The sequence below is a fragment of the Podarcis melisellensis genome (assembly GCF_964234715.1).
Source record: "Podarcis melisellensis genome assembly, chromosome: 11".
Classification (NCBI taxonomy): Eukaryota; Metazoa; Chordata; class Lepidosauria; order Squamata; family Lacertidae; genus Podarcis; species Podarcis melisellensis.
Genome location: NC_138543.1, coordinates 4,804,182 through 4,826,179, shown reverse-complemented (window position 1 = coordinate 4,826,179; position 21,998 = coordinate 4,804,182). Strand labels below are relative to the sequence as shown.

The window sequence follows — 21,998 nt, the reverse complement described above, 5'->3', positions numbered from 1 at the left end:
TCGACAACACCTTTCTTTAGCCCATGATTCATTTCGTTTATTACACTTAACATACAAGGAGATCAAAGCAATAAACGTTGTTCTTCTTCCTCCTACATTTTATCCTCACAACAACCCTGGCAGGTAGGTCAGGCTGAGACTCCTACCCTTCCACCCGGTTCCCTCAGCCGCCCCCCTGGCTACCCAGACCGCCCCCCCTTCCCCAAGCGCACTCACTCTGGCAGCTCTGACAATTGCAGCTCCTCGCATCTGCTGGTGCTCGTGGAGTACAGTAAATACGGTACGTACCGTAAATACTGAGACAAAAGTGCAACCCACGGGCAGGAGAGCTGGAGCTGCAGCTACAGTGGAGTTACACTGAGCTAACAGGAGGAGCTGCCATTACACAGCTTGCCTCACTGTTTGATGTTTAAATATACGGTACTAAATATACCAGTGTTTTGAATATTTAATAAAATATCAAAGTTGTTTGGTGTTTAAAATATTTATTTCTTAATTTGGGGCTCAAAAAAATAGGGGTCGTCTTATACATGGGGGCTTCTTATACACGGAAAAGTATGGTCAAAAACAAGGATTTGTTTAGCGCTGTCATGTGATTAAATGTCTTAGTTGATTAATAATGAGTGGATTAAGGCATTTATTAAAATAGCTCTGAAGCAAAAAGCATACTTGGTTTCACGATGATGCACAGGCACCTTCTAGAAGAAGCACTCCAGACTATGTGAGAGAAAAAGAAGATTTCCCCTTTTTAGGGTGTCTGTCACCAGAAGTTTGTATCAATTACTTTTTTTAAGATTATGGGCTGAATACAGGGCCACACAATGAGACTTCCACTTCCTCTCTTCCCTCCTGCAGGGGGATGAATTGAAAATGATCATTATCGGCATCACATGATTAACTTTTGTTGCTCATATCTAGATTTGATCAGTTAATTGAAACAATGAAAGAACTGCTCTACATAAGAAACAAAATTGACTGCACATTATTAACATGCAGTAATATTGTGAAATATCTAAATCTTTGAGGTTTGTTTAATGGACCATATTCACATTTTGTTTTACTGTTTATGCCAAAATACACATCTATTAAGGAGCAAAAAAATATTGTCAAGTATGGTGTGTGGAAAGAATTATTATGCAGAGCTGCTCACACAACACTGGCCGTGTCCTCTAGCGGGATTGATGTTGCAAAAAATCATAATTCCCTGGTTTGGAATACAACTTTGTCCAACTCCTAATGCTCTGCTATATTACCAGTTGAGTGCCATTTCCCCAGTAAGTTCTTCTGTGGACTACAGCTCAGAATGTTAAATGAGATTCTAAGGATGCACTGTGAATAGTCAACAAAAAGCCAGCTACTTCATAGGTATATTAATTCTTTAATTACTCTCAATGGAAAGAGATTGTTCTTCTTGATTGTTGTGAACTATCCAATCAGACCATTCAACTACTCAGCCTTGTATTTAGTGAGTATATTCTCCTTTTCATGCCAATGTATTATTGTGCTTTCCCCACTCAGATCTAAAGTATGGTTACCAAAAAAATTTCAATGAATACGGGGACACTTTTTATTTTATTTTTTAAGCTGAGTAGCAACAGGGAGTCAGTAGTGGGGATGGTGAGGCAAAAGACCCTGGGCCCAAGCACACATGCTTATTGTATAAATGTGCAAAGCCCTTCTTTCGCACCCTGTGAAACATAAATACGCAGTGTTTTTAAAATACTGGGCAACAGCCACTCACCTGTGACTCCCAGCCTCCCCTGATATCCTGCCCCCTTCCCCCTTTGTTTTGACTGATCGGGGGAGGCTTGGGACAAAAGATGTGCAATAGCTCAACACCGTGTGGATTACAGGCAACTGTGCATTTGCATGGGGGTTGCGTTCTGGGTCTTCGCGCGTGTTGGCAGACCGTGCATAAGCCCACCCTGTTCCGCCCCCCGCCCTGCCCTCCCCCCAGTCTCATTCCACCCCCTTTTCAGGCCACTTTCAGGTCCACAGAGATGAGTGTGTGACGGTCACACCTCAATCAGATGCATATAAAATAGTCGCTGCCTGTACATTTAAATCACACACACCAGCACTCAGACTCCATTGATTCTAGACTAAAATGTGTGTATGCAGTATCAAGTGTCTGGAGCGAGAAGCAACTGCTGTCCTTTTCAGCTGTGCCCCAGATTACAGCCTGTTTATTTTGTTCCATAGAATTCAATGGGGGCCACTGAGACCCAAGCATGAGCGTAGCCAGGATTTTTATTGGGCGGGGGCAGGCTGTTTTTAGGGAGGGCAGAACCTCAGTTATTTAAGTATTTTTATTGAATTAGGGGGGCACCTGCCCCCCTGCCACCTTGGCTAGGCCCATGGTCTCAAACCAGCCCCTCTTCCCATAGCTTTTCCCTCAGCCCTTTTTCACGGTGGTCACTCGAGAGTGCAATGGGTTAATAAATGCCAAGAAGTGATGAGCATGCCCTCCCCAATCCAAAATCTTCAGCTGCAATCCTAAAAACGTGAAGGGGTAAGGCCCATAGAATATACCAGCACTAAATTCTGAGTAAACACACATCTGTTTGCAGGTTTATTCAAGTATGGGTCAAGATGAAGTGGCGAGGGAGTCACCTTAATAATAAGATGATGAAAGGAAGAGTGTGAAACACATTTATTTATTTCCAGAATGTATTAATGTGGGAAGAAAATACTAATTCCTCACCAAAGCCCTGCAGTGATTACATGCCGAAAATGAAGACATTTGCACCCACTGTATTAATGCTGCAAGGGACTTTTTTATGTGTCATTATGACAGGTGGTGGAGGCAGCGAGCCCCATTCCAGTGAGTGAGCCTGTCCTCGGCTGTACTACTGGTGTTAGCCCTCTCACTGGTCAAAGCTGAAGGAGTTAAGGGGCAGAGGAACTAGGAGATGGAGCCTGGGGAAGATGAAACAGGTTTGTAAACACAACTGAAACCAGTTTAGGTTAGATTTTTTTAAGTAAACAAAGGGATTTTACTTTACTTAAACATTACTGTTTGCAACTTCAAAAAGAGGTACAAGTAATTTTCACCTGTGAGCTGATATAGATAGAGATAGATAGATAGATAGATAGATAGATAGATAGATAGATAGATAGATAGAGATAGATAGATAGATAGATAGATAGTATCTGTCTAAAAAGTGTTAGGAGAGGCAATAATTTTAAAATCAAACAGAAACAGAAAGAAAATAGAAACCAAAGTAGAATTAATCCTAATCAAAGAGGGGCAGTCAATTGTGGACAAAAGATGGACTTGTGAGAAAGTCCCCAAAAGAAAGATTAGCCAAGCAAAATCTAAACTGAAAACTCAGAAAAATACCAAAATGAAGATTTTAAGGATAATCACCAAAAAAACACACACACAAAAAAACAAAAATACCACGTGGCAACTGGAGAAGCCAAGAGAAAATGAAGGAATTTGAAGAGGATAAATCAAGTTTTGCTTACTTTTCAAACGAACCAATCTTTGGATTTAAAAAGGAGCACCTGAAAGCACATAGATGGATATGAAGTTAGCTTGAAGCACAGTGAAAAATAGGTAGGGGAAATGCAAAGTTTTTCTTTTAAAAGGCAACAAGAGAAGCCATTTGATGTTAGGAAAAGTGTGAGGTTTTCATTGCTGAAGCTAGAAAAGCCAAGATTGGGAAGACTTTAGCACAGGAAAGACTTAGAAGCAAGAAGTGTTGGTAGATGAAGGATGATGAAGTGTAGCTGGTAGCACAAAAACTGAAAGCCCTCTGCAATGTTCTTAGTAATACTTTGATAATAAGTTTTTTACTGAAGCCAGGAATAGGAGAGATGAGAAGGGAGGGATTTTGGGAGCATTGCAGGCATACTTACTTCTTGTCTCTTGATAGAAAGTCTGGAAAGTCCTTGTGTGTACCACCTTGAGGTTATAAGATTTTTGTTTTTCATCTAGCCCTGGGAGTGGCATCTAGCATCTGTAACCCTCCCTTAGAATGAGTGTGCCAAGATTTTGGTGGCTAGCAAGTGCCGCAAGTAGCAGAAGCAAAATGCACTCGTCACTGGTCAGAGTATTTTACCTAATTTGAAGCTATGGGGGAATTTGCAGAAGATGAACACCAAAATATTGTTGAGGGTTTTTTTGTTCTTTGAGATGTTTCTATACCCAGAAGGTCCCAAACATGCCAGCATCTTAGGAAGATAAAAATCACAAGCAAACTGAAGGTGACTTGCCGATTCCAGTATGGAAAAGCAAAGAAGGCATTTTTGAGGATGAAGCTGCTGATGGCAATAAGAAAGAGGTGGCTTGTCTTTGGCTCCCGTGGAGGAGGAGATGCAGAGTGACTGCTCAAGGACGTAGCAACTCCAGGACCCTGCGTGAAAGTGTATTATTTCTCTTAGGAAAGTTCTTCCTGGGTGACCTTGGGCCAGTCACTACCTAACCTACCTCACAGGGGTGTTGTGAGGATGAAATAATGAGGGGAACCATTATACCACCTGCGCAGAAAATTATCTAAGATATGGGAAATGGGCCTCAAAAGGTATCAATGCAAAAGAGCAGGCAAAACTATAACCAGTACGTAATGTGGCTGTGATTGCATAACTCTCTCATTACAGCCTACAGGTGAAACTCGGAAAATTAGAATATCGTGGAAAAGTTCATTTATTTCAGTAATTCAACTTAAAAGGTGAAACTAATATATGAGATAGACTCATGACATGCAAAGCGAGATATGTCAAGCCTTTATTTGTTATAATTGTGATGATCATGGCGTACAGCTGATGAAAACCCGAAATTAGCAATCTCAGAAAATTAGAATATTAAATGAAATCAGCAAAACAAGGACTGCAAATAGAGCAATATTGGACCTCTGAGAAGTAGAAGCATGCATATGTACTCAGCACTTGGTTTGGGCCCCTTTCACATCAATTACTGCCTCAATGCGGCATGGCATGGATGCCATCAGCCTGTGGTGTTATGGAAGACCAGGATGCTTCAATAGCAACCTTCAGCTCTTCTGCATTGCTCGGTCTCATGTCTCTCATCTTTCTCTTGGCAATGCCCCATAGATTCTCTATGGGGTTCAGGTCAGGCAAGTTTGCTGGCCAATCAAGCACAGTAATCCCATGGGCATTGAACCATGTTTTGGTACTTTTGGCAGTGTGGGCAGGTGCCAAAGTCCTGCTGGAAAATGAAGTCAGCATCCCCTTAAAGCTCATCTGTGGAAGGAAGCATGAAGTGCTCCAAAATCTCCTGGTAGACTGCTGCGTTGACCCTGGACTTAATGAACCACAGTGGACCAGCACTCATTTTTTGTAGGATTGGTGGAAGGTGACTGGGAACAAAGTAGTGACTCTAGATCTCTCTGTTCTGCCCCTCTAGATTAATGGTGCCCCCAGCTTCAAATAAAAAGGTGGTCAAAATGGTATTCCATGACTGAAGGACATTTAGGTGAGTATCCCTTGGTTGGCTAGGGAGGAAATCTTTATTGTGTTCCATCTGCAACTCATTGTGTTAAGACTCTTTCAGGTTGCGGTGACTGAGTTGTCAGAAGACGCCCATTCCGTGTCACCACAATGAGGCTCACCTGCGGGTAGGAGAATACTTCTTCTTTTGTTCCAGGTATTCTTTCCTTCAGGCTTTCAGAGTATCCCTTGCTGGGCTAGAGATGAAATCTTTATTGTATTCCGTCTGCAACTCATTGTGCTAAGATTCTTTCAGGTTGCGGTGACTGAGTTGTCAGAAGAGGCCCTATTCCGTGTCACCACAATGAGGCTCATCTGCAGGTAGGAGAACACGTCTTCTTTTCTTCTAGCTCTTTTTTCCTTCAGGCTTCCGAGAGTTCCCTATACCTGAAGAGAGAGTCACCTGCATTTGGACTGTGCTGCTTTAGGTAAGTTCACATTCCACCACTCAGTTCTCTTTTTTCAAGACAATCTTTCCTTTTTTCAAGACAGTCTTTCCTTTTCCCCATTTTCTTTTCTGCTGGTCTCTCCACAGGTCTCTCCAAAGAGCTCTTCTTAGCATCTTAAGGTTTTCTTTTTCCTGAGAGAACATTGTGCCAATGTTCTCTCAGGTTTTGCTTTTCCCCTTCTTGCATTGCTGAGAAAAAAAGCAAAAGACACTGGCGGTCGGCGCTCCTGGTTCCCAGGATGGGGTTCAAATCCCTGCAGTGTCTTCGCTTACTTCCAATGCAACTGCTATGTCTCTCTATCTCTTTCTGTCTATCCCTCTCTATCCCACACTGCCCAAATAACAAAATTATTTTATTTTTATATATATTTCGACTGCGTCAGACCAACACAGCTACCTACCCGATTGGCTCCCTTTTTCTTAAGCCAAAGTATTAGCATGGGAGGGAAGTGACTTTAGTGACTGAGCTTGATTCTTGACTCCACCATTGCTCCAAAGGACCATTTCAAGCACCACCCTCATGGCAATGTGCTGTTGCTGGGAAGATGCTCACTTGATGCATCACTGGTGTGTCTAGGTGGGCTGCATCAGGTGGCTGCTTACCCTCCTAGCTTTCCCAGTCACTGGTGTGAGAAATCTCTCTATGGATCTTGTCTGTCTGAATTCCAGACACTACTAGAGGAGCAATTCTCCCTGCAAAGGTAACAGACAAGGTGACCTTATGGGGGAAACATGCTGTGGAGCTTGCTATGTAGGGTGGTGTTTTTGTTTTTTAACAATTCATGATCAATAGCTTACCAATCTTCTGTCAGTAAATGGTGGATCATGAAGCAAGGAGAATTGGGAGGACAGCTGAGCAAGGTGTGATGCAGGTGAAGATGCAACTTTGATTACAGGTGTTTTGGCAACTTAGAAAGTTCAGTGTCTATGTTTGCTTGCTTTCAGATTGGCAGGTGCAACCAAACTATTGTGCAAGGAGGCCTCTGTTTCATGGCCAGATATGATGTGCTTTCTCATAACGGGTGAGTCTGAAAAATGGTTTTTCAATCTCCCCCAATCACTTTTGATTCTTTTGTCTTGCTTTGGAGTTTGATCTTGAAACTTAGGGTTGGAGACTAAACATGCTAAAGGGAAGTATAACAAGGAGCGGGGAACAAGGAGAGGAGAAAGGAGGATGAAGAAGTGACCTGGACAGAGGGAGAGGAGCTTCAGTAAAAAGTGATCCTAAGTGGCCAAGTTCAGTTACTACATTTAAATTTATAAAACTGGCTAAAAGAGCATCACCTGGTGGTCAAAGTTAAAAATTCAGTCAAAAGCTCATTTAAACATCAGAGAGGATTATAAGAGACTGTAAGCAACAACTATGTCACAGAAAAAGAGAGCAGAGTCCACTCTAGGAGAAAGGAGGAACTCAAAACGGAGAAGAGCCCAAAGGTGATGTTTTAGAAATGTTTGCTAAAATAAGGGAGGACATTAAAGAGAGGGAGAAGAATCTTGAGAGTAGATTGGAAAAGATGGAACAGAAAATTGACCAATCGGTGTCTGAACTGAGAGGTCAAATAAGTGAGGTTAAATCTAAAACTCAAGTTCTAGACGAGGCTGTTAAAAAGGAAAAGAAAGAAGTAAAAGAAACAAGGAGGGAGGGAGAGAAGGTAAAAGGAAATGTATCAGAGTTGGCAAGGAAGCATGAGGAGACCTTGGATACCTTGGCTTATATGGAGATGAAGCAAAAGGAGATGCAACTACACTTCCAAGGTGTCCCAGAACAGGAGGGTGAAGTAATTTATGACAAGATGATAACAGAAATTGCTAATTGGCTAAAAATGAAGGAAGATGAGGTTGCTCAAACAATTGATAGTGTTTTTAGGATCAAATTTAAATCCAAAAAAGGTAAAAAAAATCCTGGTGACTGTTTGATTTTCTTTAATTCTAGAGAGATGAAAGACTTGATTCTAAAAACTAATCAAGAGAAAAAATTGTGCATTGAGGAGAAATATATTATAATATATAAAGAAACACCTAAAAGATTTTTGAAACAAAGAGAGCCATATAAAGGAATTACAAACTCTGAGAAAGAATGGAATTAGATTTCGGCGGAAATTCCCAGAAGGGATCTCCTTCTTCTTCAAGGACAAAAAAATTAAGTTCAAGTCACCTCAGGACATTGATAAGTTTAGAAGGAAGTACTCAAAGGAGCTTGGCAAAAAGGAGGACGATGTGCCGGAATTTGGACAAGGAAGTGATAATATTTAGGAATCAATAGACATGTTTTATTTAAAAATTGATACGAGATGGCTCTGAAAATTTTAGTGGACTGAACAATAAAGTAAAAAGAAATAAAATTCATCATATATTAACGAAACAGAATTTGGATATTATTTGCTTACAAGAAACACATGTGGCAAGAAAACGCAGGTGAATATTAAATAATAAAAAACTAGGTAATGAATTTATTTCTTCAGATGTACGGTAAATAAAAAAGAGTTGTTCTATATATAAATGATAAATATGATTCACGACAGCTCTTCAAGTATGAAGAGGGGAGGATACTAGCAGTAGAAGTGGCAGCACTAGGCAAAAAACTGTTAATTGTGGGAATTTTATGCACCTAATAAGGGGATATTGGATTTCTACAAGAACCTAGAAGAGAAGCTTTTTGAACATGGATCAAAAAATAATTTTGGGGGGTGACTTTAATGGGGTGGTTTCATTGGAAATGGATAGAACTCAAAGAAAGAGAGATTCAAACCAAGGGAAGCTACCAAAGACTTTCTTCACTTTTGTGGAGAATTATGACCTAGTTGATATTTGGATATTAAAGCACCTATTAGATAAAGAATATAGTTTCTTCTCTGAACCAAACCAAAGTTCAGGAACAATAGACTACTTATTTCCAGAGACCGAGTTCCGAGAGCAATAAGAACTGAGATTCAACATCGAACACTCTCGGATCATAATCCCGTAATGATGGAACTGATAGGAAAAGATGAGGTTTCATTTAGGTGGAGAATGAATGAAGGGTTGTTTAGAGACCAGAAAATAATTGGAAAAGCTCAAAAGGCTATCACAGACTATTTTTATTTTAACTTAAATACGGAAACTGATTTAGATGAGGTTTGGGATGCCTGCAAAGCAGTAATGAGAGGTTTCTTAATACAACAGAACTCCATACAAAAGAAGGCAAGGGAGAAGAAGAAAGAGAGTCAGAATACAGGTAATGCAAAGTTATGTAAAATCACACAGTGTTTTTTGAAAATGAAAATGCCAATAAATATTATAATAATACATAACAGTGAGTCTGGTTTTGGAGGTCACATGGCAAGCCTGTAAATTAAAAAGATATTTTTGAAATAAAAAGTGTCAGCAGAGAGATTTCCAGTGCAACCCTATGCATGTCTACACAGGAGTAAATCCACCTGGGTTCAAAGGGACTTATTACCAGCTAAGTGTGTGTAGGATTGCAGCCTTTATGATGCATCAGACTTCGTCTACATCTGCTTTTAAGGGGACCTTAAATTACTTGAGTAAATATAGGATGCATAGATTTTTAATAAATTTGAGGCATGAGCCGTCCAAAGCCTCAAAAATGTATAGCATTGCTTGTAAAAGCATTGTAAGAGAAAGTAGGGTGAATGACAGAAAGCAGCCAATGACATGAAACTGTGGCCTCCTCCAGAGCAAGAGGCCTGGAAGAGAATTTTGAAGGCAGACATACTTCAGAGATTCTCCTCATCCACATTCTGAATGACCGGTACTTGTTTCCAAAGTAGAACCAATGCATTAAAATTTTTTCCTTTTTTTTTGTTTCCATGCAGTTTCTACGCACAACTTCCTTCAAGCTGGGAAGAAAGTTCCTCCATTTCAGTTATGTCTGTCCCACTCCATTACAGATGCATATGTGTTGTACCAATAAAATACTGCAATAATTGTTAACACTGCTGCCTGTTTTAGTTTTTTAAAAAAACATTTTCATGATTTACAAAAGTACGTGCATTGTTTCTTTTTCAGGTTGGGTTTTTCTACAGAACAATTACATTTGTTGAGAGACATTAGCGTTGCATGCAGCAAAAGGCTGGGGAAGAAGAGAGGGGGTGGGGTGGTGAAACTGCCATTCTTTCACTCTGTGTATGGGGGGGTTGTGTCAACGTCACTTGGGTAGGTTCTCTTTCTGTTCGCTTGTTATATTTCCTTGGTAATGAGAGAGGTTGGGGGGAAGTTGACTATTTTAGAACATTGCATTTTTATTATATTGTTAGCCACAATATGAAGATGTAGTATTTTTCTATTATCCCAGTATTAGGTAGAAAGCATTTTAAAATATTAAAAGATATCAAAAAAACCGGCAGAGAGAAACTGAGAGAGGTTTAAAAGCCTCAGAAGTCTGGGATCCAGGTTGAGAATAGATGGACTGATGGACATTGGTTTGGGGATCAAAGCCGGGAAAGGGTGGGTGGGATTTGGGAATCCAAAGGGTGTTAAAACATAATTTGTTAAGTTCTTTTTTATATGTACATTTTTTTTCTTTTTTGCAATTTTTATGGAATGTGGGAAAATCGTGGAAGGGAAGGTTGGGTCGACTTTAGGAAAAAGGTTTAAGATTAAGTTAAAATTGGGTCTTCTAAATTAAGTAGATACAAGGTTTTAAAAATAAATTGAGGAACGAAAGAAAGAAGAGAAGGAAAATAATAGCATGATCTAATCAAACTATTAAGTTAAGGTTGAGAAATAAGCTAAGAACTTACTGAGCGGAGAATAATGAAATTATAATACAGAAGGGGGAGGTGCGAGGAGGTCGGGGAAATAAGGTTTAAGGAAAAAAAAATATTGAAACTATACTTGTTTTTTGTTTGTGTATGTTTGTATGTTTGTGTGTGTTTATATGTATGTGTGTTTATATGTATAATTTGAAACTTTAATAAATATCATTTAAAAAATAAAATATTAAAAGCTGGATTTCATACCCTGATTTTAAAAAGCAAGCGAGCCATGCACAAACTCAGAGAGATAATGCAAACAATTCTGCAAGTAAATACATCAAATACTAACTCTTACTATACGAATGACAATGAGAAGGCCAATTAATTAATTAATTAATTAATTTCATACAACTAAAACTGTAAAGTGCCCTGTGGACCATGGATGAAGAATGGTATATACATCTAATAAATGATGATGACAACGATGAAACTGCAAAAAAGTCCACTTAAACAGGACATGTAAAATGCTCATGTTTCCCGCCCTTCCCATTTTTTCAATGAAAGACCCCTAGAATGGGGAGGGGCAAATTCTTTAAGAGGAAATCAACAGAGTTTGGACAAACACTTATTGATTTTATGGCCATATTAGTTTTGTACAGGTGAAACATATGTTTTCATTTATTCATGGCATCTGTCATCTGGTGTGTTATGGAATGAATGGTTAGACAATCACACAGAGAGTGCAGTGAAAAGAACACTCACAATGCAGATAAGTAATGACACATCTTGAAAGAGATACAGACTCACACATATTCATCTAGCACTGTGGAAATTGGCTATGAATAATAAGATCCAATCCAGGATGTTTCAGTTTTCTTGATTATGTCTCCCACATTTCTGAAAACCTTAAAAGGCAACCTTGTTCTGTATACAACACATGTCTCACTTCAAATGTAACTTAACTGTAGAAGAGACTCTACAACCTGAAAGAGAGACATTGCTTTTGTAAACCAAGAAAATCTTTAAACTTTTGTAAACCTAGAAAATAAAATTATATATATATATATATATATATATATATATATATATATATATATGCTTTCGTAGATTTTCACGGGTACAGGAATGCAGGTTTTGGTGTCCTCGGGTGTCTTCCCGTGTAAAAGTTGGGGTGTCTAGGCGACGTTTCGACGAGGTCTCACTCGTCATCTTCAGGCTGGTGCTTTCGGCTTCTTGTTACTGGAACAGAGCAGGATCTCAGTGTTTGAGTTCCTATAAATACTGTTGAGGGGGTGTGGTGTATAGCCTCCAATGTTCTGGGCAGAGAGGAAGTTCCCAGGCTAGTGTGCCTTTTCTTCTTTTGTTCCTTAATTACTTGAGGGATATCTTGAGTGATTTCTTGAGTGATATCCTGAGTACCACTTAGGTGACCCACCTAAGTGGTACTCAGGATATCACTCAAGAAATCACTCAAGATATCCCTCAAGTAATTAAGGAACAAAAGAAGAAAAGGCACACTAGCCTGGGAACTTCCTCTCTGCCCAGAACATTGGAGGCTATACACCACACCCCCTCAACAGTATTTATAGGAACTCAAACACTGAGATCCTGCTCTGTTCCAGTAACAAGAAGCCGAAAGCACCAGCCTGAAGATGACGAGTGAGACCTCGTCGAAACGTCGCCTAGACACCCCAACTTTTACACGGGAAGACACCCGAGGACACCAAAACCTGCATATATATATATATATATATATATATATGGCAGGAATGCAGCAAGCAGGGGTTTTAAACCTTATTTACAAACTACTGGTGCAGAGCACTAAAATGCTCATTCATCATTGGTTTGGGACAATCACAGCTTTAATTTAGTAGTGAGTATGCCAAAGTTATGCTCCAGAACCTGTTTCTATGCTGTATCTGAGACCTAGAACACATACAAAATATATAGTAATGTGAAAATATCATTGTAACTGACTGAGAATCCAACTTCTGTTATCGCTGCTGGCTGCATTTATGCTGCCCTTTTAAATTATGTAGCTTGTTTTACATTCTTTTTATTGCAACTTTGATTGAAAAGCAGGGTATAAATCTCTAACACAAATAGCAACATAATCCCATATATATGTCTGCTCAGCTCTACTTGAGCTAAATGGGGCCAGGTAAAGGGGTGTAGGATTACAGCCTAAATGTGTTCCCCTTAACTCCAGAAACAACATTTTTCCTAAATGAGGATCATGTCTGTGACTGATTATATATGCTTGGAAGCTGCTACACACTTGCACGTGTTCTGATTGTATGACCATATTTGGAATACTGCGTACAGTTCTGGTCACTTCACCTTCAAAAGGATATTGTTGAGTTGGAAATGGTTGAGAAAAGTTCAGTTGACATGATCAAGGGGCTGGAGCAATTTCCCTGTATGAAAGGTTGTAGCATTTGAGACTTTTTAGTTAAGAGAAAAGGCAAGTAAGAAGAGAGATGATAAAAGTTTATTAAAAATGTGTGTGGCATGGAGAGAATTGATAGAGAAAAGTTTTTCTTCCGCTCTCATAACACCAGAACTCATGGACAGCCAATGAATGTTGGAAGATTCAGGACAGGTCAAAGAAAGTAATCTTAACTTTGCAGATCATGCAGATCTACCACAGCCATCCCACGATCTACCAGTAGATCACGATCTACCTGTTGGACAGGTATATAATATATAATGACAGTGTCAGGTGAGCCTCCCTGGGATGAGTATAGAGGGCCACTCTCGTGTTACATATGGGTCCCTGACACAGGCAACTCTTCTTCACCACTATTTGGGGGTTGCAAGGGGTGCTGAGTGCTGTATCAGTCTCCAATATTTACTGCTGGTGGTGCAGACCTTACAGTCTCCTTTCCCTCCTGCTCTCCAGAGGTTGACCAAATACAGCAAATAAATCCCAATTTATTCCATAGTCTTCTTTGGTTGATTTTAGAGAGATTTACTGCTCCTGGGGAAAAAGTCAAGAGGCAACCTGCTGTTGGAAGCACGGCTCAACCATTGGCACTACTCGGCTCCAAAAGGGATAGAGCAGCATCATGGGAACTTGCTTCCGATCGCAGTGGAAACCCTCGACTGGTCGTCCCCAGGATCTTATTTGGAGCATTTGTTGTCTTCGAACTGCTCAAATAAGCCCCCCAGCAGCTGGGTCCCTGCAACAGCAGCTCTGGCTCTCTTCCTCCCCTCCAGCAAACTTTGAAGAGGCAACCTTGAAGTACAGCCAGCCTAGAGAGCAGGCCATGTAGCGTGTGTGACTTAAGAGACATACCTGGTGTGCAATCAAAACTCATCTCTTCGGGGAGAGTTCCCTCCATAGTTAGGAAATCCTGGCTGCTCTTAGGGCAGATCCCTTGTAAGATTTCCTCACACAGTGAGTACCCTTCCCAAACCCACAGGAAACTGCAGACCTGATTCAAGATGTACTCCTTAGAAACAACTCAGTAAAAGTGGCATTTCCATTATATCAGAATTCAGAATAATTACTTGATGAAACAGAATAGCCCAAGGTCTGATGCTTTCCTAGAGCTGTAAAGAAACTTTTGTGACAATATCAATATCATTGGCTTATTTCAAGAGTAGCTCGTTAATAAAGATTGTACGTAGTGTTGGCCCTACATTTGGATGCTTCCACCTGGAACTGAGTGAAACTGCTGTGTTATTATGTTGTCCTATCCGATGTCCCCAAACCTGGGTTAAGAGTGGCTGAGGCAAAAGGAATTGTAGCCTACCTGTTCCCTTCATCCTCATTTCCCACTTTTCTCTGTATGGGAACCCACAGTCAGTGGCGTAGCGTGGGGGGTGCAGGGGGGGCTGGCCGCACCAGGCACAACATCTGGGGGTTAGGGCTAGGGGGTGCAAATTACTTGCCTTGCCCCGGGTGCTGACAACCCACGCTACGGCCACTGCCCACAGTGCCTTGTAGAGGCATATCTTTGTCAAAGAAAAGAGCCTGGAGTCAGAATGTTCAGTCATTTTGTCATGTTGTTAAACATTTTCCTTCCTAAATATGAATATAGGGATTTTATTCAGGCACTCATGTCTGGAAATATTTGGCACACCTGAGCTAACTTTGTTAAAAGGATGTATTTCAATAAATCATTCTTCCAACATTCATTATTCCAAACACTGAAATGTTAAAATGGATGCTTCTTTTTTCAACGTATACAGTAATGGCTAACATTCTGACAAATTACACTGGGTGTTATTTTTAATAATTTAGCATAATGGCAGCAGCCTTTTCACTAAAGTAGCAATTAAGTCATCACTGCTTCTCTGGCCTATACAAAATGATTTTGCCTGTTTTTATTGTTAATACTTTCAGAGCCATTTTGCCATAGAAGCTGACACCAAAATCAGAAACCATGCAGCGAAAACAAAGAGAAAGAAAGGTCATTAATTGAAAACCCCTCTTTTAAAAAAAATATATATATTCTACCACTATTAACCCAGCTGCAAATTGCTGTGCCTCTCAAACATTTGCTTTTCCAATGTAAGCACCATTGCTACAGTTGTATGCTCAATAAGATATTTCCACCTGAAACAGGAGGTGTCATGAAATCCATTACTTGCTGGCTTCATCTATTCTATTCAGACTAGTCTGTTCTACATCTATTCTATTAGGACTATGAGGCACAATCCTGCTTCTGCCAGCGGCACATAGAGGACAAAGTGGCTCCATGTATGCATCACCATACTGGGAATGGCTGAGAACAGCCATTGGTGTTGAAGCCAACCCCCCAAAATGAGGTACAATAGGGAGCTCCCCCTCCTCCACCAACGTGTCACAGTCATGTCTAATACAGAAGGCATATCAGAAGCCCTGTGCCACCTTCACTCGCTGTGCCCAGGTTGTTTAGCTCTGTAGTGTGTGTTTGCACAGTCACAACCGAGTGCCCCCAGTGCCAGGCTTAAACCCATGCTAAGAAGACCTGACAAACTCCCATTGCAGACTGATGGTCCAGAGGCAGTGGGGAGCAGATGTTCACTTGTTATGGGCCATGGAGGGATGGAGGGTGTTGTCAGTCATAGGCCAGCCTACTAACTTATGTGACCCAATATCATTGGTCTGCAGCCACATGGGTTGTAGGATGCACTGGATCTGAGTCTAATGGATCATGTGTCTGGTGAGACCACATTAGTGCTTGGTGTGGAGGAACTGTCTATTGGTGCAGATGAGGATCAGTTCACCCCACCGCATGGGTCATGATGACTCTGTGGGTGGGCCCAATGTCCCCCAGATTTTGGCTTCTAGCATGAAAACAAGCCTCTGTTGGCACATGCCTATGATTCCTGCCACAGAGAAAGTGGCAGAATTGTGGCAATATCTTTCCAACAGACTTGTTTGTCATGCCTTTCATGTTCCATATTATTCCTTTTGTATATATTTTTTAAAATGAAATGTTTCTTTCTGTGTTAAAAACTTGTATCCCAATACATTAGAATAGATTTTAATTTCTTTAACAGAGTTTTACTTTGTTTGGGATGGGTTGTTCTTATGTCAAGACAAACACAAGTAATCAAGTTTTTTTTAACATAAATTTTATTTATAGTTTTCAATATTACAGTTTCCAAAACCAAATTGACATTAAAATAAACATTTCCCCTGTTCACATCTTTCTTTATAATAAAACAATAATTTACTACTTTCCTTCTTTCCCTTCCCTGGTTCCTTTAATTTCACCACCTATCCTGAATATTCTTATATATCCATTTAATTCTCGTTCCCTTTTATTATTCCTTTGTTATATATTATACTGTTGAATTTACCTTAATCCTGCTAACGTTTTCACGTTATTTTCCAAATACTCCACAAATCTTTTCCATTCCTCTTTATATACTTGATCTTCTTGTTCCCTTATTTTACTTGTTAGATGCTATCTTGCGAAACAACTCACTGACAGCCTACCTTTTTGAGATATGTGCCGTACAAATCAAATTAAATAAAAACAAACAAACAGATAATGCTGCTTTCCAGTGCACACTCAAGCTTATATGAGGGAACATCAGCCCATTGCTTAAAAAATGAGACGCTAGAGTGTGGGGCTCCATCCCATGGCCAGACCCCCCTCCCCCCCGTTTCCCTGCTCCAGTCCAGGAGTACCAGAAGTGCCAGCTTCCTGCGCCACAGGTTGGCCCTTGTACAACGAACTGTCAACAAGCATTTGAAATGTTTGCACACCCTTTCCTCTTCATTCTGGATTGAAACTGACCTGAGTGACAATCTACAGGACTGTGTCATCTTGAGGTTCTTAATGCTACATAACTGACCATGACCCGTGACCATACTGCCCATCTGGTTAGCCTAGACCAGATACTTGACCCAAGCTGAACAGAATGGGCTAGATGTGAAAGTACCTGAAATGTTTACTGACAGTTTATGCTATGTCAACAGACTGCTTAGGGCCTTTCATTTTAAGCTTTTGTGTTTTGCCAGGCAATGTTGTGACACATTCAGCGTCTTGTCCAATTTAAGCTTGTCATCTGTGAATGCCTCACTGCTTGTTTTCTTTTAAGAACATAGAATCATTGATTGCTGGTAATAACTAGACACAGAGTCAGTATGTTCATTGCACAGGCACAGCAATATGAGTCAGAAAAAGAGGTAGCTATTGCTGAAATTTGTCACTGACTCACTATCTTAACGTAGGAAATTCACAGAATTTGCCATCACATACACAAGTGACAAGAACTGTATAGATATTTCTAGTGAGACTTTTCAGACTTATTTGGCTAGTGCACCCACATAATTCATCCCAATATCCATGTTTGAAAATTGCTCCTTGAATAATCAGTTCAGATTCTAGGAGTCTTCATTGACACTCCTGAAATATGGACTCCTGGGGGTGGCAAATGCAATTGCCATGTTGCTTGGCCCCTCTATAAAACTAGGTAACCAATTAGGAATGGGCAAATTGTCTCAGCACAGCCCATGCAATTTCCAGATGGGGATGTATTCAAGTATGTTCTGTCCTTTTCATGTGTATATATTTTTAGGCTAATCATGGGGAAATCCTATAAAAGCTATGCGGAAAAACTGCCATAAATTTATTTCTTTTAAAATTATTTTTCTTTATGAGGTGGACTGAGGGCTACTTCCCCCACCCCCTCCACTTGCTTTGTCAGTGTAAAGATATTTAGAGCTGCTTCAAAGTGCAATACCTTTTAAAACAGTGAAGGAAGCAGCTGTACGTTGCTTCCGGTGTGAACAAAAATACATTGGGACAGCAGCTATGTCCCCACCCCATACAATGGTACATGGCAGGACATTGTACCTAGTGTGGCAGAACTGCTGCACATTGAAGCTGCTCTGAGCAGCTTAACACTTTAAAAGCAAGGAAAGGGAGGAGTCAACCCTAGGAGCACCTTATACATGTAATGGCTGAACCAGTCATAGATGTTTACACTGATCTGCATTTCATTTTGAGTACTGGTTGAACAATAGGTATGAGGGGACATTGCACCAAACTGTGGACTGAACCAAAAACACCCACCGTCCCTACCACTAATGGCAACCAGAACAGGCATACTAGTCTGGCCTACAATGAGCCATTGTAACATCTGACTGATGCCAATGACATTGAGAGGGCAGGGGTTGGGCAGAGAAGATTAGAGAAAGATGTGATAATGAAAAGAACAGTAGATGAGATTGATACAGGGGAGCAGGAGGGTTGGGAAGGTTTATACTTAGGCAAACACTTCTAAATTAAATTTTCACAGATGTGTGGAGATAAAACAATCCCTTTCCCCTTTCTCCTCTACCCACTCTTCCTCATCCCACTGCAGCCACATACAAGCAGCCCCTGCTCCAACTGCTTCCCTCTCATCATTGGCACTTCCAACATTTATTTCTCCTCCTCCTTTTTCCTCCAATGATTGAAGCACAGCTGGGGAGAAAAGTGTGACCTTATCTCCCACCCAGACCACAAGCTAAGCTTGGAGCTAAGCACAGCAATGGAGGCTTCACCCACAAACTTTGTGGGCTGTTCAAAAACTTGATTCTGAGTCTTCCTAGGTACAATATGCTGCCACTTCAGATGGGCAAATCCAATTTCATTTCTTATGGTGAATTCCATATCTGTCAATCCCCTTTTTAGTCTCTTTCATACCCTTCTTCCATACATTGCTTAACTCATTCAGATTTAGACTTGGCTCATATATGCACAGAGTCCTAAACTCTCCTCTCTCTTTCTTTTTTACTCTGAAAATAAATAATTGCTGTTTTGGGTTTCTTGAAGAAGGAGAGCAAACAAGTGAGAGACTGGGACTTTTATGACCCACCTAGTAATACAGCAACAATTTTCAGAAGGCATTTAATTATGTAGCCCTAATAACCATTGGTCCTCGTTATCATGTGGAATATGTTCTAACCTAGCTGAAGGCTGTGTGAAGGCAGAAAGTGTCACATCAAAACCCAGTCACATCAGGCTTTCATTTTTGTTTTTTGTTTTGGATACAATACTAGACCCAGGGGACTGATCAGTTTAGAAAGAGAAACTAAAATGCCTTTGGCAAAAATAAAATGTAATGCTGAGAAACACTAATTCTTTCTCAGGTAGAGAAAGTCAACAAGGCATCCACTCCATCATAATTCATGCCCCATCTCATGCCAAGTGTGGCTATTGCAGCCTTAGGGATTTGTTGTTATTTGCCCTTAAGACAGAAAATTCTTGCCGGAATGGGATAGTGGGAAAGGAACAAGAATGCCTATGTGGAGACTGAGCTTTCATTCTTTGAGTTGTTTAGCGCTATGTTTTAGCTGCATCAAACATCATGATTCCATCCCAACCCAGTCATTAAAGGAATTGAATGTGCTACCTTTGATAGCTAAAGCTTAACAGTAGAAGAAACTGCAGAGACCTACAGCACATAAAATGCATATCATGTTGCATGCACTATGACCTATCAAAGAAGTTCCATTTGAGCAATGAAATGTATAGTGTTCTATAGATACACACACATATACATGCCCTGCCCTTCCTCTTTTCCTTTCCTGCCTTCATTCTTTTCCTCCCCAGCACCGCAATCAACAGTTAAATTGATCTGACACTTCATCTGTCCAGAAGAGTCCCTGGTGAGAGGGTATAGGTGGGGGTTTGTGGAGTGTGTTGAGGAGAGGAGGGGGTAAAAGGTTCAAAAGTAAAGTCATCAAAAATAATGAGGCTGTTCCGCCCAGCTCCCACTGAAGCAAAGGAGCAAAGTACCCTTTCAAATTGGGTGTCCCAGCACCACAGCTGAAATAACCGGTCATAGAGAGCTGCAAGCAAATTGCTTTGACAAGGCTGTTACTGTTGTATGAGTTCAAGGGTTTGAGACACTAGGTCAGCGGCTGCCAATCAAGCGGACAGAAAAAGCCGCTCGTTGAACCTGTGATTTCTACCTAGGCCGCAATTATCCCAGACTATTTCTGTACCTCAGCAGCGCCTCTGATTAAACCTGCCTCCCTTTTACATCTCTTTCACAGTGCGATTCACACACTAATTAGTTGCCTGCTCTCCACTGAGATGTCAGACCCTCAGTCAATTTATCTCTATTTCAGCCTGTTCAGAGTGACTTCCCCAGTTATCAAAATTTAATCATGCCTTCAAAAATGTTGAAAAGTGGTCATTAGAGGCAAAAGGCCACAGGATACAATATTCATTTTTCTCTATCTTCCAGTCATCCAGCTGGCATCTATAATGGATATCCTGGGGGCTGTGAGAACACGTTGATTTATGCAACCTCGCTCTTGCTCTCACTGTGGTGCACCAGGCTGCTTTAAAGAACAGGTTTTAACAAGGTCTGAGGTGGGAGGACATTAATCATGGTAGCATTGTATGTGGAAAAGGGTGCTGTGTAGTCAGAAGAACCCCCTGCAGCAGGGCAGTTAGATTTTTTTCCTAAAGAAAAAAAACACCTTCTCAGTGATAAAGAAGAGTTTGACAATTGATTAGACCTTTCTGTAACCTTGCAGTCCTGTGAAATGATGAGAGAGGGAGCGATGGGGTGGGGGCTGGAGAGAGAGAAAGAGAAAGACAGAAGCAGGGGGGGGAGAGAGAGAATGAGGCTCATACTGACAGTTTTAAATGTGCAATAACTTTATGGTTCTTGACTGAAACGGGCTATCAAAATCAGTCCCAACTCAATACAGGCTAAAAAAGAAGATCATTCTCAGTCTAAGAGCCCTTTCAACTGCACATGTCAGAGCCAATCACAAGGAGCGGCAGCCTGCAGTGCCTTCCCTTGAAAACTACAGGCTGCATCAGGAAACCTTAATATAAATCTCATCTGATAAGGAGTGACTAAGTTACAATGCAGGATTCATCCAAATCAACTGCAAGGAATTGATTTTCTTCCTGGCAATGTGGGTTTTAGATTATTTTATTCCTACGGCATTAAGTGTTCGGTTAATTTAAAGGAATGTATTATCTGAGCCAGGTTGCAATAGTGTACCCAATAAACATGGCGAGTGTGCAAATCAGGTGCATATTTATTGTTTTATTGACTGCAAAGTGTACTTAAACATACAAATCATGTTGGCAAGTTAATAATCAGTTTTGCTTACAAAATGAAAGCAGGCTGAATGTTTTGAATTGTGCCTCATGCAGGCTGCAGGCAGGGCCCTTGACACAAGGAGTAAGTGCACACCTTATAACTCACTATGTGGATGACACCAAATACAGACTCACCCAAATTGGTGCTACATCCCATAGACATAATGTCTACAGTGGCATACCTCATGGATTGCCTCAATAGCATCAAATTGACACCCATCCAGAAATTCCACGAAACCCAGCCAGAACATGCTGACACGGACAAGGACAGAATCCAAGTTGTAAAGCACTCTAGATCAGTGTTTCCCAACCGGTGTTCCGCGGCACACCAGTGTGCCGTGAGACCTTGCCTGGTGTGCCGCGGGAGGGAGGCGGGAGAGGGAACTCCCCCCCGCGCGCAAGGCTTGCGGGCGGCAGCCTGCAGCGCGGAGCGCGGGGCGCCCTTTGGAAGACGCCCCGTGCTTCGCGCAGCTGTCCGCAAGCCTTGGGCGCCTGGGGGAACTCCCCCCCCCGGCGCGCAAGGCTTGCGGGCGGCAGCCTGCAGCGCGGAGCGCGGGGCGCCCTTTGGAGGAGGCTGCGGAGGGTGGCACGGAGCTGCCTGCGCTCCAGGGCTTCTTGCAGCTCCGCGCCACCCCCCCCCCGATCCCGGCGCGAAGCCGCGCGGGGCTGCGGAGGGTGGTGCGGAGCTGCCTGTGCTCCAGGGCTTCTTGCAGCTCCGCGCCACCCCCCGGATCCCGGCGCGAAGCCGCGCGGGGCTCCGGAGGGTGGCGCGGAGCTACCTGGGCTCCAGGGCTTCTTGCAGCTCTGCGCCACCCCCCGGATCCCGGCGCGAAGCCGCGC

The 21,998-nt window shown here is 41.5% G+C and overlaps 2 long non-coding RNA genes across 2 annotated transcripts; both read left to right on the top strand.

Annotated features, from left to right (window-relative positions):
• The first annotated feature begins 2,405 nt into the window (after window positions 1–2,405).
• On the top strand, window positions 2,406–6,157 carry LOC309380669. The gene is made up of 3 exons (XR_014173005.1): window positions 2,406–2,937; window positions 5,372–6,022; window positions 6,066–6,157. It is a non-coding gene; the product is annotated as an uncharacterized lncRNA (long non-coding RNA).
• Window positions 6,158–6,310: 153 nt separating this feature from the next.
• On the top strand, window positions 6,311–9,835 carry LOC309380726. Its single transcript, XR_014173080.1, has 2 exons — window positions 6,311–6,924; window positions 7,836–9,835. It is a non-coding gene; the product is annotated as an uncharacterized lncRNA (long non-coding RNA).
• Window positions 9,836–21,998: the final 12,163 nt, after the last annotated feature.